Raw genomic sequence first — 14,028 nt, 5'->3', positions numbered from 1 at the left:
AATAATAGGAAGTTGAAGAATTTTCATTCAGATAATTATTTTTCGTTATTTTCATTATTTAGTTGATCTTATCTTTTACTTCTGGCCTACTACCATACTCTGCATTTATTATTTTGTGAAAACAGTAGAGGGGTGATTTTTCTAAATAGCGTATTTCCATTTTTGACCATGGAGCAAATTTTAATGGCATTTTCATAATAATCTTACAATACATCGTCTATGAAGGGCACAAAACACTACAAAATAGGTTTACTCCTTTTTGAAAAATTAAAGTTAAAATGTTTCATACAAAAGGTCTTGTTCCAAGTTTGTCTGATGACATAGTGAAATAATTTTTTAGTCTGAAACGAAACGGACATATTTCCTATACTCATCTACACTGCGTTCCATATAAGAGTGTACCAATACCCCTACCGATGTGCGACCGATCTGCGCAGCTCCCACGGATCTGACACACGCGATTGGTCGTAGCGCTTTCGCGATTGGTCGTAGCCCTTTCCCTGTCGGTTTACTACCAATCAACAGTGTATCCCTGCGCGAAACGAGTACACTCTAATGTGGAACGCAGTTTAGGAAATTGTAAGGAATTCAAAACAAAAGGAACTTAATTCCATAGACTTACCCAAACATGTACTAAATTAGTTTAAAAATGTACCCACTCTCATGGTATCTTTAGATTTATATTTGGCAAAACATTTTTTTAACCATACACATATTTACTTCACATATCAAGCGTTTGAAACCTTTCAACTTTAGTTGCTTCCACTTTTTTACAAAGCCAAGCAAAATAATACATGCATTACAATAGTAGGTGCTTATTTTCAAATGGTTTCATACAAAAGGGCTTATTTCTTATAGTTTCCACCAAAAGGGCTTATTTCCAAACATTTTTTTTTTAAATAACGCAAGTTGCTAAATTGAAAACATTACCGCTATCAAATGGTAAAATAAAATATACGCGTAGTAATAAAAAGAACAAGATTTTTTTTAATAAATGTAGGTACCACGGTTTTTGCCGTTATTGAAAATTTGTTGTATGTGGAAATAGAGGAGGATGTGAAAGAAAGGAAAGTTGTAGACAATGGTCAATTTTGAAAAAGGAAAATCATAATTTTCCTTTCATCGGTAAAGAATTTTTTTTACAGCATGTAAGGAAAGTGAGGAAGCAACATAGCAATTAGGCGAACTATGATGATAATTGCATTCTTGCATTGCGCGTGTTTATTATAAAATTTCCATCATCTTTTCGATAGATAATTGAGCCGTTTATTTTAAAAGTGGCGTAAGTCCATTTATGTTCGAATCGAGATATCGAAGGGTTTGCGTTGGATTAAATTTAAAAATATGGGTAACAGATAACATAGTAGTATAATGTTTCTGGGTTTCCAAGGGTGTCAAATTTATCATCCCAATTAGCATAATTAACATTATTTAAGAAATAATGTGTTTGATGGCTATGAATGGACTTACGCCACTTTCAAAATCAATGAAATGACGTTTTCAATTCTTAAGGAAGCACAAGTCCATACGAAAAGTAAATTTCCCTTGAAATAAAAATAAATGTATACACTTTTATGTTATAAAATCATAAAAATATTCAACTTTTATTCTTTGTTAAGTAATTTTTACATTAAAAATATTAATGTTTTATTAATTATTATTCAGTCTTCTCCAGTTTTTGTATGCGGGAGTGATTTAAAATAATTATCGTGTGCAGGTGGTATATGATATAATAAATCCATTAAGTCCTTATATTTTAGATTGTAATTGATCTCGTTTTTTTCGTCCAAGTCGCGTATTCCAATACATTTTTCGTGCATTTTATCTGTTTGCTGTAGTTTTAGTTGTGACTGCTTTATGTCCCGCAGACATTCACTTTGTAATATGCAATTAATTTGTTATAAACAAATTATTAACAAATTGCTGAAAGTTACAAGGGCATATCCGGAGACCCGTATGAATCCGTAAGCGGATCGAAAGTGAAATTTGAGATTAAATTGTTTATAACAAATTCATTGCACATTGATAATTAAACTGCTACCTTGATAATTAAACATAAAGCTGTGATCTCAAAAAAATTTATTGCACAATATTTTCCATATCCATTTGAAACTCTCACAATGGGACTTACGCCACTTTCAAAATAAACTTTTTCATCATTTCATTAACCAGCATATTTTCGTTTTGCAAAATTTTAATGATTTTAAATATATTGGTAACAATTTGCTTCAGAATGAAAAGATCACGTAAAAATATAACTATTAAGATAGCTAACACGATTTTTTTGGAAAATGGACTTACGCCACTTTCAAAATAAACTTTTTCATCACTTCATTAACCAGCATATTTTCGTTTTACAAAATTTTAATGATTTTAAATATATTAGTAACAATTTGCTTCAGAATGAAAAGATCATGTAAAAATGTAACTAGTAAGATAGCTAACACGATTTTTTTGGAAAATGGACTTACGTCACTTTCAAAATAAACGGCCCAATTATTGATTTTTGATCCCTCAGAACATATAAAATTATGGCGTAAAAAAATTGTTCTGTTACAATGACATTTAAATTTTGCCATATCTTACAATTTTACTTTTCATCGTTTAGGTACTATTTCTATCACAGAGACGCGTGTTCGTCGAATTCCGAAAAATGTCTGACATGGGATACGACGCGACTTGCCTTGCTCTTTTAGGCGGTTGACATCCATGGCGTTCGCGCCTTTTGTTTCGCCGCGAAATGTATGTCAGCGGCAAAGCTGCGTTCTTAATTGCTTCGATTGGTTGTCAATAGGAATTATTTTAGAAGCATTGACCACGTGATCCTCGTGGTTCGAGTCGATTTCGTGGCACTCGCGCGACTGCAAAAGTCGCCGTCGTGCGTCGCCGTCCGCGTCGTCGAGGATGCACGATTTTAACGTTGGCAACTGACATACCAGCTGGCATGCCTTCATCAATTACGGAAAACCAGTTTGCGCCATGATAACGGGACTATTTTTTCTTTGTATTACAAACTACCTGTCAGGGCTAAACGATAATCGTGAAATTAATAACCGATACGTTAAGTGTGTGTTAGCACAAGAAAATCTTGTTTTAAGATTTACCGTAATGGGCTCTATGAACACGTAAAAGAACAGTCTAGCTGAAACTGCCTTCGCTTTGATCTTGGCAGAGGCGAAACTTGTAATTAGCGCAACTGTTTGTAGAAAATAGTAGATAATAGTGTTCACTAATAACTTATCAGAAGCAGACTTAGTGTCTTCGTTTTATCAACTGCCGCTGATGCATTTCGAAAAATTAAGGACCGAGAATGAAACATGATTTTTTTTCAAGTTCGTAAGTATAACTGTATGATGACATAATGGAAACACTACTTAATTTTTAACTTCTTCTCTTAGAATGACGAGTTATACTCGTGCCGTGGAGCAAATTATGTTCCCCATAAGTAATGGAGTATGATAAAAAAAGAAGGCGGCAAAAAACTTATGTTCTGAACAAGCTTTTATCTATTTAGTTCTTGGTGGTTCGTTAATTAACATTTTGATAATCTGTTCTTTTTGGTCATTGAAGTCAATTTTAGCGGCTTTTATGCAACTGTCACATATATGGAAGGAGAAGGGGTTAATTGTCAATTTAAACCGTGGATCATGTAGAACAGAGGTAAAGAAAAATTGCTTGCAATAAATTGCAACTTACAGCATAAGAGCATGTTTAGTAATAGCATGCGCGCAGCATACATGCGCGGCAGGTACTCCAAAGAAGTAGTATGCGCGACAAGAGCAAATAAAATTTGTATATTTTTTGTTCTAACTTAATAATAAGGCTTCCAACGCAGTTGCGAAATTTTCCTGAAAAAACTGAAACTAATTAGTTTAGGACGTAACTACTTGTCTATACTATGTAGTTAGTAATACCTTTTCTTAAAAAAATGAAGTAAATCGATAGTAGAATTCTTGCCAGGAAATGATGTAGTAAAGTTAAATTAATCGTCTACACCAAGGATACAGTGAGTGTCGAACGTTTTATAGAAAGAATTGTTCTTACATTGGAGATTAAAAAATCGGGAATTCATGAAACATAATAGAAAGACTTGGTCAATCAATTTTGGAGAAATGAAGAAAACGATGTTAATTTCCGCACATTTCTACAGGCATTGAAGTGTGAACGTTAACAGTGACCAGTGAACACTGTAAAATGAAGATTCGATCAACTGTAGGTATTTGCGAAAAATTTTGAAACTTATTTATTTCGAAGAGAAAAGTTTTATTCTACATCCGGAATAAAATTTTTCATGAACAATTATCTGGTTTCTGAATCCTCCATTTATAGGTTGTTAGGATAAAGTGTCATAAGGTGTCGGAAATTGAAACTGATCTGATCAGACTAAAATAAAGCAAGCTGTATGTAATTTCACAGCACCGTAAACAAAATTCGTCAATAAATTCGACTTCTCACTTTATAATTGTTATGGTATTTAATTTTGTAACGTCATTGTCCTTTCGTTGTTATAAATATGTTGTCTTGATCATACAAGCAGACTGTGGTCACTGATTACAATACTTTCCTTTTTTAAGAGCACACGTTAAGGTATTACTTTCACTTATTTTCAAGCACCGTTGAGCAGGTTTCCTCGACAATCTTGCCCAACGATTCCGCTTTAACGATTACCTTTTCATTTCGTAACTGAAGCAGTAACTGGAAAAAGGAACAAAATAATGACCTCGTGTAATTACGTGCTTAAGTAAGTTTAATTAGTACAAAATCACCATAAAATTATAAATTTTAATCAAAAACTAGTAATTATATAGTGGATGTCGCATCTACATTCATCCTTCTGTCCTCTACACCGACAGTTTTTTTTCCGCCTTTCTATTTAGTTATGCGTAATAACAACACCTGTCCTGCTTAAACAGTGCCAGAATCTGTCTGTTAATAATAATTACACTTTTGTGTACTTTATTATATTGAACCGCTGAGTTGGCGCGATACTGTATCATGTATGATTGTGTACCCAACCAAAAATCACGTTATGCATCCTTTTTTTTGTGCAATAAATAATCGCCTGGTCAGGACCACGGACACATCTCAACCGATTTTCTCGTTCCGATTCGTTCATCGAACGGGCAACTCCTACATAAGTGGAAAGGCGAGTTGAGCGAAGCGAATACGCGATTATTGGGAGTCGAACCGAGCCAGATTTCTGGGCAGTTACAGTTTGCTAATCGTTTCACACGATCAGTACCCCTCTCCCTCTCCCTCTCCCTCTCCCTCTCCCTCTCCCTCTCCCTCTCCCTCTCCCTCTCTCCCTCTCCCTCTCCCTCTCTCCCTCTCCCTCTCCCTCTCCCTCTCCCCCTCCCCCTCCCTCTCCCTCTCCCTCTCCCGGTCCCTCTCCCTCTCCCTCTCCGTCTCCCTCTCCCTCGCCCCCTCCCTCTCCCTCTCCCTCTCCCTCTCCCTCTCCCTCTCCCTCTCCCTCTCCTCTCCCCTCCCTCTCCCTCTCCCTCTCCCTCCCTCTCCCTTTCCCCCTAGTTTGTAAGCAAACAAGCTGTACAATCATTCATCCAAACAAATCATTAGTAAAGATGGAATTTTTTCAAGCTTGATTTTGTCAAGCATATTCAAGTACTAACTTGAAGTAATAATTTGAAGTATGCAATCGACAAGTTTACCGTTTTTTGATTTTAGATAATCTGGTTCCGAATGGCGGTGCTTACCGCAAAACCAAATTTTTAAAAAGGCATCTTGGATGTCGGTTGTTACTTTATTACAGTCGTAAATACTTTTCTACGAAAATGTTAATAAATGTTCGTTAAGTGTTGCTCTTTTAAGTGCAAACAGTTCTGCAAAAATACATGCTTCCGCTTTTTCAAAAAAAATTCACAAACATTCGCCTCTTTTCGGTCGCCTGACTAGGTATAAGCCCCTTAAACGACATATGTATGTTTTTTTTTGCACAGGTACTTGTACAGTAGGGATGATGTAAATTTTTAATGGTCTTGGGGTGTCCTTGACCTCAACGATTTGTTTGAAATAGAGCACGAAGTTTATGAAGGATTTGGATGCAAAACTAGTTTTCAGCACCTGCATCTCTCAAGCTGACACTACTGGACTTTTGCGACTGCGATTTTGTGAAAGAACGCGTAATCGAAACAGAATCAAGAACGGTTGAAGGCATGCAGGATAGAAATCTTAATTGTATTTCGCGAAAGCATGTGTTGAAGCATAGAAAACTGTTTAAAAGTACAAGAAAATCTGTTTGAATATTTGTGGATATAAAAATAAGTACTAATCTGTCAGCACTTTTTTAAGTCGTTTATATTATTAACCATTTTTGTGATATTTTCATTAGTTATTGAGGAATTAACTTGTAACGTTGCGTTACGAATGTGCGTTTTAACATTAAAGCAGTTCAGAAAAAAAATTGAAACTTGTATAGCGTGTGTGTGTGTGTGTGTGCGTATGTGTAGTGTACACTGTTTATAACATTTGCGTTACTTTGCTGTAGAAATTTCTCTATATTTGGTTTATGATTATAGTAAAACAATGTGTATTTATTGCTACTAAATTATTATACATGGAAAGATATTTTTAATGTCTCCAATTTTTGGTATTTTTGGTAATATTTCCTTTTTGAGTTATTCATATTTATTATCTGTAAAAGCTAGAATTGTTTTCAACGAATGTCCCGAGTATTTATCTACGTATGTGTATCAAAAAAGTTCAAATAGTTTTAAATAATAAAGTTTGAACTTATTTGTAGTAAAATTTATCGTAAATGTTCAATCCATCAAATTAGGATTCCTGAAAGTGAAAAAAATAAAATCTAATTTAATTATTAAGGTAGTTCCTAACCACCTATGTTAATCAAATTAGAGTTGGGTAATAAATGATAAATATAAAGTAGTATGATAATATAGAAATAATAATAATAATTTTTACATCATTTATATATTTTTTAAAAGGTTCGATGTTAATATAAATAATTGTAATACGAAAGCAGAATATTAAGTTGGTCAGCGTAGTGAATTGGAGCAGCAGATCTGGCAACGTCGCATTCATTGGGAGCCTTTTTTTATAACCAAAATGTCAGAAAGGTTTCGTTACAAAGGTAAATTTATTAAAAAAATAATATGGGGAAAGAAAATTCGACAAACTTGAGAAAATTGTTTGACAACAATAAATAAATTTAAGTCACAATTATGTTATTTAATATTTTTTCCCACAAATTTCGGATAACTAATATGACTTACAATATAATTAGTCTTCATATGAATTTGAATCTTCGTTTGCTACTTAAATATCTAAACATATCGATATAGTGCGACGTTGCCACGTTGACTGCTGTACGCAGTTTCTGAAAAATTTGCACGCAAACCTATTTTTTATGGGCATTTACGAAGAAACTATGTGGTCAGTTTTGCAGAAATTAATAAATTCATTTCCTAACATTTCGATGCACACTGTTGCCAATTTTGGTACACTTCTTGAATATAATTTTCCTGTTTCAGAAAAAAAAACTGAAACAATAACCCTCTTTTTTCGACTCTGCCACATGCCACTGTGTTAAAATGCATTAACTTTAATTAACAATATCTGGATAACTATGTGGTAAATCGATTTTAAATTTTGTACAAGGGTTTCTTGCATTCCAAATTAGTTTTGCGTGAAATTTCAAAGAATTCTTGAATTCAGTAGATTATTCAGGAACTACCTTAAATACATTCGTATTCATTCAGACAGGTACACCATTGTTCACTACAATATTTCTAATACTAAGTAGGTTCAATGTCAAACAAAATTGAAATTCATTTCGAGGTAAAAAATTCAGTTGCAGACGCATTCGATTATACCTACTATAACGATATGATATTAATAAGATTTCAACAATTTTGTAAAGACTGAAGAGGTGTTTCGTATTTCAATAGTGAATAAAAATACAGACTTTCGCTTTCTTGACGATATTTCAGATCTATGACGGCCAAAAGTAATGATATTATCTCATAAAATTCGCATTAATTACTCGAGGCATTCATGCCGGAAAACTATGCGAGTTATTTGATCTAAAATCTAATTATGTTTGAATGCATTACTTGCTTCCTAATACTTACTTATTTTCACTAACACCTTGGTAACATAAGGTTGGTTATTTATTTAAAAAATATTGAATTCGCCGCATGTAAATAAATATGCTAAACTTTATAGGTATACCTATACCTATGCTCCACATTTCCCGTTTAATCTAAAATTTTCACTGAAATATTACATCCAAAAGTCCCTGGCGTAGCTAAAAACGACCTAAAAAATGACAGTGAATTGAAAGCAATAGGTATGCTAATCCGTTGACAAAATTTTCAGGAATTTCTCATACCTCTTCCCGAGAGATAGTTATAACTCAAGTTGTCACTAGTTATAGCTGAAGATTGGCTCTTCCAACGACACGATACAAAGTACAATGCAAGCTCACAATCAGATTTACTGCGATCGAAATTTCAATTGCCAAGGATTGCTCCAAGATCAAGATCAGCGCGCATCGATGCGCAAATGAGCGTTATTGGCAGGACGGGACGATACGAAAGAGGCAAAAAAAAAAACACACGAATTGGTCGGTCAATTAACTTTTCTTTCTTTCGTGTTCCAACGACTCCGATGGGAGGAGATCTTGCAGGTAGATACTTTCGACTTCCTCGTACTGAAAGGTACACGACCTCCTGAAACGACTTCTGGAATCGCTGGCTCTCCTCGAAGCACGTGGTTAACTGGACCACGAGGCCGCGATGGTACCGTTAAGCACGCAGCCGGCAAAAAGCCAAGCGAGCCATAACCAAAGCGGGCGTGTGTATGCTCCTTGCTGGCTTCTTTACAACTTCGAATTTCCTGCTTGCTGCTGCCATAGATATTGTCAGCTCCCTCGCCTGTCTCGCGCCGCTCAACGACGTGGATAGAGCAGGTACGCGTGATTTCTTTGGCCGCCATTCTCGCGCTTCATAGCAAGACAGCATACCAGCAACTTGCGGATGCGCACCATCTACGAGATGCTGCTTCGAATATCCACGATCATTCGTGTCTGAAGCACATTTTTTTCATCTTAAAGCTCTCAACAATTGGTGACTAATTAAATCTGACCCCTACCGTTCAGAGTATATCGTCGGTGATACTGCAACACCGCGTATGTGCAGTTTGTAAATACCGCGGTTCTGCATTTTACCGATTTTACAGGAGGAAGAAAAAACTTAATATTTCAGCCATTTTAAGGGATTTCTTTGACTGAACTTTTTTGGATCAGTTTTAGCACGCCTTGTAATAGATAGTAACATCAATTCATCATAAAAATCCTTAATTGCTGTGTAAAGTCACTTTCACGCACCAAACGTGCCGTCACTTCACCTGATTTCTCTGTAAATGCGCGGTTTTGTCGCCAACTTGCTAAGAGAGACGGATTCACGGTATCCTTGAACCTGCTGGTTCCGTTGGTAAAAAGGCGGCTTCCTATTGGCTATTTCACATGGCGTGACTTTTAAAAAAAGCGAAACAGGGCTTGGCAACCGTGGCCACGAAATCTCAATTTTGCTAGTTTTGCAGATACGCGGTATTTACAAACTGCTCATACGCGGCGTTGCAGTATCACCGACGATATAGGAAAAATTGCACAGAATCATGATCATCACGTTCAGAAATCTTTGAATTCAGTGAGGTGTACCCTCATTTGTATAATTACCCACTTCTGTTTCGATGATTTATTTACTTTGGATCACGGTGCGATAGACAGGTGTTCCGACTCAGCACCTTTACCCCAGCGATTTTGTGGGCCGGTTTCTGTGTGGTTCCTCTGGCCGCCGCGAGAGGCGTCGTGATAAGAAATCCATGTATGCAGGCATTTATGTGATTGTAGTAATAGAGCTCTTACAAGGGAACACCGCGAACCTGGACTCACCGATTGGAACGCGACTTTGTGAGTTTTTAGAGTGACTCAAAACAAGAACAACGGTGTCTTTCATTTGGGCCCTATCGCATTTTAAGGGGGTGAAAACTAACCTCAAAGTCAAATTGGCGCTTCCACTTTTTCGCGTATAACTCTCAAAGTACAACAGGTAGAAAAAAATGTTTCAAACAAAAGTTTAATGGTGCAATAAGCGCTACAAACTTGCGTTAACAAAATTTTGAAAACAGTTTTTTTCGTCAGTTATGTATTTTCTTTTAACTCTTTTCAAAATTTTGTTAACGGAAGTTTGTAGAGCTTATTGCACAATTAAACTTTTGTTTGAAACATTTTTTTCTGCTTGTTGTACTTTGAGAGTTATACGCGAAAAAGTGGAAGTGCCAATTTGACTTTGAGGTTAGTTTTCACGCCCTTAAAGGGTGATAGGGCCCAAATGAAAGACACAGTTGTTCTTGTTTGGAATCACTCTAAAAACCCACAAAGTCGCGTTCCAATCGGTGAGTCCGGGTTCACGGTGTTCCCTTGTTAGTCGTATTTTGCGCAAAGAGTCAGCCTCTTCTCCTTGAGCGCCAATCTAGCGGCCGCCAGCAGAACTAGGACGAAAAAGTCACACATTCTGAACAGGAGTCAGAACACCTGCCTATTACACCGTGCTTTGGATATTTCAAATGATCAGTTGCGATTCATCGTTTTAATTTTCACTGAAATGAGGCCACTGAATGAATGCTTATACGTGCTTCTACGGAAATTGAATACAGAAATATTTGATTTTCAGATGCATATGCAATCTTAAAGCTGGTGCATTGAGGTTATTCTTGACGCGAGTCATCAGTTGCTGATAAGCCACCAACACTCGCGGTTGGCCATGAGCATTTAATTATTATGAATTTCTTAAAGTTCAAAGGGCGGCGGTTCATCCAGAGTAACATTTCCTCGTGAAAGAAACAAATAAATAAAGTAGAAGGGTAGAGTAATAATGAAAAGAATGGGAACGAATGTTGATCGGAAGTAAAGTAATACGTAGATATTTATTGCAAAATCTACTATCCGTTACTTTATGTTAACAATAGGAAAGTATACATAACCAAAGTAATGAAAAATAATTTTTGTGATAATGCCTAGTGTTTCTCCATGAAGTAGAAGCGTTCTAGCCAGAAACCTATGGTGTGGCAATGTCCTAAACCTAAACCATGTTCACGAAACATTGTGGGAATGTTTGTGAAAAAAGGCCAACCATTCCTGCGATTCTCTTCGTTTCAGACGAAATGTAATCTTAGGATATGACGTAACTTTCTCCGTGAAGATTAAAAAAAACGAATGGATTATAATTATATGTAATTAAGACAAGTGCTGTTTGAGCAATTATTATTATTATTAATAATAAATCAACTTAATTACAAAATATACATACACGTAATAAAGTAATAAATTATCGGTTATTAGTTAGAAGAAGATGGCTTATTGTTTAAAAAATAATCAGTAAACAAGAGACTATTCAAAGTGACAAACTTTATCGTCTAAAAAAATGTGTCGCAAAATAAAAGTATTTAATAAATTAGCCCTCGTTATAAGTTTTTTTAAAATTGTATATAAATGTCATGTATTCAAATTGTTTTCTTTGTCTCATTTACTTCGTACATGATTTTTAAGAAGATTGCATGTGCCTTACCTTGGGCATTTATTTTTCCATTAATGCATACATAATTAATTATATGTGCATTCGGCAAAAAATAGTGTCGAGCTGTATAATAAATTGCGCAAATGCGAGGTGCAGCTGAAATGCTGCTATAAAAGCTAACACTAAGAACTAAAAATAATGTTACAATTTTACAACATGTACATTGTACAACAGGGCGGAGCGGAAAATTTTAATTAGAATTTTCAGTTGGCCTGGGTGCGGGATAGATGTATTTTGATTAACCAAACACAACTGTAAAAAAATTTGGAAAAATATTCATGTCTGCAGGTTCCTTTTTCTCCTAAAAATGACCATATAATCATATAATCACTTTTAGGAGAAAAAGGAACTTTTACAGTTGTGTTTGGTTAATCAAGCGACAACTATCCCGCACCCAGACCAATTGAAAATTAAAATTAAAATTTTCGCCTATAGGGGAGACCGGGGGTAGTTTGGACAATTTTTTATTAATAGTCTTTAGCGGACCGGTAAGATGCTTTCCAGCTATAAATTGTACACCATTCGATAGCTCAGAATGTGCGCTATTCATTTGAACCTGAGAAACGGGTCTCACAGTCCCTAGTATTACTTTGAGATGAAGAAAGTTCAGAGATGCATATTGTTCAAAGTATCCCCATTGGTGGGGTTACATGGGACATAGCACGGGAATAGTTTGGACAGATGGAAAGAAATGATAATGCATAATCCAATGAATATATAATTTATTTAAAATGACAAATAGATAAGAAATAATGAAGTTTAAAAACTTTACAAGGTTTGCTTACAGCAGTTGGGGCCTGTTGGGTAAAATAGGGATTACTTTGGACAGACTTGGGAATACATTGGACAGCTGCCAAGTCTGTCCAATGTAATCCCTATTTTACCCAACAGGCCCTAACTACTGTAAGCAAACTTTGTAAAGTTTTTAAACTTCATTATTTCTTATCTATTTGTCATTTTAAATAAATTATATATTGGCAGCTGTCCAATGTAATCCCTATTTTACCCAACAGGCCCCAACTGCTGTTAGCAAACCTTGTAAAGTTTTTAAACTTCATTATCTCTTATCTATTTGTCATTTTAAATAAATTATATATTGGCAGCTGTCCAATGTATTCCCAAGTCTGTCCAATATAACCCCTCATATCAAATCAAAACAAAATAATTCGTGCCTTTCCTCAAAAAGGATACTTTGATTCTTGCATAGCATTATTTCATTCTAAACACATTCAGCAATGTCTAAAAAAAGTTACAATAAAATTCTTCCATAATAAAGTATCCGAATCACAACAAAAAGTAGATGAAAATATTATACAGTAACATACAAAAATTGAAAAGTGTGACTTACCTTGGCATTCGTGAATGCAACAACTACAAAAACAATTGCAATAATCATGACACTATGAAGGCAATTTAACTGTCCAATGTATCCCCGTGTCCAAACTATCCCTGGTCTCCCCTATAGTATGATTATATAATCATTTTTAGGAGAAAAAGGAACCTGCAGACATGAATATTTTTCCAAAATTTTTTTACAGTTGTGTTTGGTTAATCAAAAGGCAACTATCCCACACCCAGACGAATTGAAAATTCAAATTTAAATTTTCGCCTACAGTGGCTCGCATTAATATTCGGACACTTTTTAAAATCACATAACTTTTTTAGAATTGGTCCAAACAACTTGAGTTTTTTTGAGAAGCTAGAAGGATTAGTTTGCTAACTGACGCGTTTCGTCGTTTTGAAAAAAAAAATGTATTTGGTTGGAATAGCGAAAAGAATAGTAAAGGTCGATTTTTAAACTTTTTTTTGTGAGCTTGTAATGAAAATTAAAAAAAAAACGCGTTTGTAGATTGCAGTAAGTTGTATACGTGCCTAAAATTTCATCAAAATCGGTTAACGTTGCTCTGAGCTGTGAACGCTTAAATATCGCAGAATGAAGTCGAGAATCGCGAAAATTCACGAAATCAGCGACCTTTACTATTCTCTTCGCTATTCCAACCAAATACATTTTTTTTCAAAACGGCGAAACGCGTTAGTTAGCAAACTAATCCTTCTAGCTTCTCAAAAAAACTCAAGTTGTTTGGACCAATTCTAAAAAAGTTATGCGATTTTAAAAAGTGTCCGAATATTAATGCGAGTTACTGTACATAGTATCGCCCTATTGTACAAGTACCTATTACATAATTTCACAGTACCTACCCTCCACTAGAAACTGCAGCAAATTCATAAAACTGTAATTATTATTCTCTTCGTTGTCTCTATATTAAATTATGTACTTACACACAGAATTAAGTATAAGACTTTAATCAACTATGCACACAATGTACCTATTTAGGTATATCTAATCGCTTCAGTTCTTGATAGTATCTTAACAAGAGGTGTACACCATCCTGCCTCGACAAAACGGCTGAATATT

At 35.2% G+C, this 14,028-nt stretch overlaps 1 protein-coding gene across 6 annotated transcripts in view; it reads left to right on the top strand.

Moving 5' to 3' along the window:
* Wdp (Leucine rich repeat protein windpipe) overlaps window positions 1-14,028 on the top strand; it is a 72,143-nt gene that overhangs the window by 44,745 nt on the left and 13,370 nt on the right. The window lies entirely within an intron of this gene.

This window comes from Andrena cerasifolii, chromosome 2, assembly GCF_050908995.1.
Source record: "Andrena cerasifolii isolate SP2316 chromosome 2, iyAndCera1_principal, whole genome shotgun sequence".
NCBI classification, from domain to species: Eukaryota; Metazoa; Arthropoda; class Insecta; order Hymenoptera; family Andrenidae; genus Andrena; species Andrena cerasifolii.
The sequence above is the reverse complement of the archived record's forward strand: the minus strand, read 5'-3'. Positions and strand labels throughout refer to the sequence as shown.